This window comes from Mus caroli, chromosome 2 (assembly GCF_900094665.2).
Source record: "Mus caroli chromosome 2, CAROLI_EIJ_v1.1, whole genome shotgun sequence".
Lineage (NCBI taxonomy): Eukaryota > Metazoa > Chordata > Mammalia > Rodentia > Muridae > Mus > Mus caroli.
The window spans coordinates 79,400,158-79,403,534 of NC_034571.1; positions in this window are offsets into that span (position 1 = coordinate 79,400,158).

The following is a 3,377-nucleotide window of genomic DNA, read 5'->3' on the forward strand; positions in this document are numbered from 1 at the left end:
GAACTCACTTTGTAGACCAGGCTGGCCTCAAACTCAGAAATCTGCCTGCCTCTGCCTCCCAAGTGCTGGGATTAAAGGCGTGTGCCACCACGCCTGGCACCATCTCTTTTCTTGAGTAAGTGTCTTATACAGTGGGTCATAATTTGCACATTGGCTTGGCTAGTTGGTTTGATTAAATAGGTGGTTTCTCTCCTCTCTTTCCCTTCTCCCCTTCCCATCTCCTCCTCTTTCCTTCTCCTCTCCTTATCTCACTTCTCTCCTCTTTTCTCTCATCAGTTGTCTTGCTGTGCAGTCGAGGTTAACCTTGAATTTTCAATCTTCTTGCCTCCTTAGTGCTGTTGCATTACAACCTCCACGTTTGCTTTCTTTTCCTTTAAAAATAACTCTTTGTACATTTACCATTTGCTAAATAATTGACCAGATGGTAGGTTTATAGCTTAGGAGATTTATATAGGAGTGGGGAAATGGCTCAGTTGGTAAAGCACTTTCCATACAAGCATGGAGACCTGACATCCCTTAGCATCCAAGTAAAAGGCTGGGTGTAGCACTGCAAGCTTGTAGTCCCAGTGCTATCTTAAAAAACTCCTGAAGAATAAATGACACCCAAGGCTGATCTCTGACTTCTATGCAAAATGTACCTGTGCACTCCCTCGAGCACACACACACACACATCCCACATACTTGGGCTTGTACACACAGAGATTGATATAGATAATCCCTTAGAGGTCTGACATTGGCTCTATGCTTTCAGTCTGCTGACCTGGGGCTTATTGTATCTAAATGATATCTTATGTTTAGATGGGGGGAATGGAATGATGCTATAGAGAAGAAACTTGAGTTTACACAGGTTCTGGGCATTTAGGAAGTTCTGAAAGCCAGTGACTTCACCCTGTCTACTGGGATTCACCTTCAAATATGATTATAGAGGAAGATCAGCTTCCCAGGTCTCTCTCTTACAATGCAGCCTTTCGCCTTTTATAGTGTCTAGTGCAGAACAGTATGGCAACCCATTCGCACACACTTCTCTTCTCCGCTGAATGAAGTTATCAGCTCCTCCAAGCTCAAAGGGGTGGTGGTTGTTGTTAAATCTCATCTGTAATTTTAGAAATAAAATACTGATCTTATTTTATTTTAGTTTTGATTTTTCAAGACAGGTTTTTCTCTGTGTAGTCATGGATGTCCTGGAACTTGGTCTGTAGACTAGGCTGGCCTTGAACTCACAGAGATCTGCCTGCTTCTGTCTCCTGAGTGCCACCATCACCCAGCTAAAATACTGATCTTAACGTAATAGTAATTAAGGATGGTTTACCTCTGAATAGCAAAGCTAGCATCTCATTTCACTAATTGAAAAATGCTTGGAAACATATTCTCACTGGGAAGAATCATGAAAGGTAATTATGAAAGGTAGAAAAAGGTACTCAGAGTTGAACATTTAGTGTTGACTGGAAATAAGACAGGAAATTTAGAATTTTCTTCCTTTGCATGATATGACATTTACAGCTACAGTAAGAGCTAATGTGGTTAAGAGAACACCATAGTGGGTTTCCCTTAAAAGGTAGAGGTTGGGGAGATGACTCAATGAACAAAGCTTGCTCTGCAAGCGTGAAGGACCGAGCTTGGATTCTTAGCACCCAAGTAAAAGATGAGGTTCATGTTAATCCCAGTGCTGAGATGGTGATATTGATGGAAACAGGCAGATCCTGGGAATACTCTGCCCAGCCAGTGTGTTCAAGTCAGTAAGCTCCAGGTGCAGGACCTTGACTCAAAAAATAAGGCAGAGAATGAAAGAGAAAGACACCTGATCATGATCTATGCCTTCCATGTAAACATACATGGGAGACCACACTCACACCAGCATACATGTATACACTACACACACACACACACACACACACACACACACACACACACACACACACAGCCTAGGCAACTGGGAAGTTCAGTTTTTCTACTTGTGGAGTAGGGATAATAATGACACCTGAGCCCAGGGCATCTCACAGGCGTCATGTACTAATAAAGCATTTAAAGAGCACAGAGCACTACAGAGAGGTTTTTCAAGTGAACACATTAAAAAAAGAAACAGTGAACCGCTGCTGAATAGTTATGCAGAAAGGAAAACATGAATTTGTATGGAAGCAGGAGACAAAGAGAGGAAAACAATTATGCAATTATGCTTGCTGACGATTCAAATGTCAGCTTATGCAAGGTAAGCCTCCAGAGTTACAGGAAACCTCCATTAGCGAGCAAGGTGGCAGCATGTAATGTATCCTCTGTAGATGTGAAGTTCAATGAAGTAGAAAGATTTTAAGTGTCTTTTTACTTTTAATCATTTTTTTGACTCATTAAGGGATTCTGAGAATCCTGAATTGGTGTTTTGTGGCACACAATGTACTGTGGAAAAAAAAATTCTTGTTCTCAAATAAGTTTAAGAAAAGGTGCCTTCAACAGTCCTCTGCTATATATGTGTCGGACCAGCTCCTGTATGCTGACAGGTGGGTGATTCAGTGTCTGAGAGATCTCAGGAGTCCTGGTTAGTTGAGACTGCTGGTCTTCCTATATGGGGTCACCCTCTTCCCCAGCTTCTTCCAGCCTTTCCCTAATTCAATTTCCATCCATTGGTTGGGTGTAAGTATCTGCATCTCTTAGTCAGCTGCTTGTTGGGCTTCTCAGAGGGCAGCTATGCTAGGCTCCTGTCTGTAAGCACACCATAGCATCAGTAAGAGTGTCAGGCCTTGGAGCCTCCCCTTGAGATGGATCCCAAGTTAGGCTGGTTACTGGACTGCCTTTGCCTCAGTCTCTTCTCCATTTTTGTTCCTGCAGTTCTCTCAGACAGGATCAATTCTGGGTCAGAATTTTTGACTGCCTGGTCTGGCCTCAGTGGGAGAAGTTTCACTTAACTCTCAGAGACTTGGGGTCACAGGGAACAGGGGGTTTGGGCTGGGGACAACACCATCTTGGAGACAGGGGAAAGGAAGAATGAAATGAGGAACCGTGGGAGGGGGCAACGGCTGGGTTGTAAAAAAAATAAAAGTAAATAAAAAAGAAAAAATAGTGTCTTTAACAAAATGAAACATATTTATTTATTGGAGGGTGTATCTGAAGCTTAGTGTGCAAGTATCTGTCGTAAGAGCAGGGGGGAGAGGACTCCACGAAATGGCAGGCATTTCCTACATGTATTTAGAGCTCCATCTTTCTTCTTTTCTTCTTCCCCTTCCCTATCTCTTCTCTTACTTCTCTTCTTTCCCTTTTTGATCTTTCCTTCCTTCCCCCTTGCCTTCCCTCCTTCTCTTCTTCTCTTCTCTTCTCTTCTCTTCTCTTCTCTTCTCTTCTCTTCTCTTCTCTTCTCTTCTCTTCTCTTCTCTTCTCTCTCCCCTCCC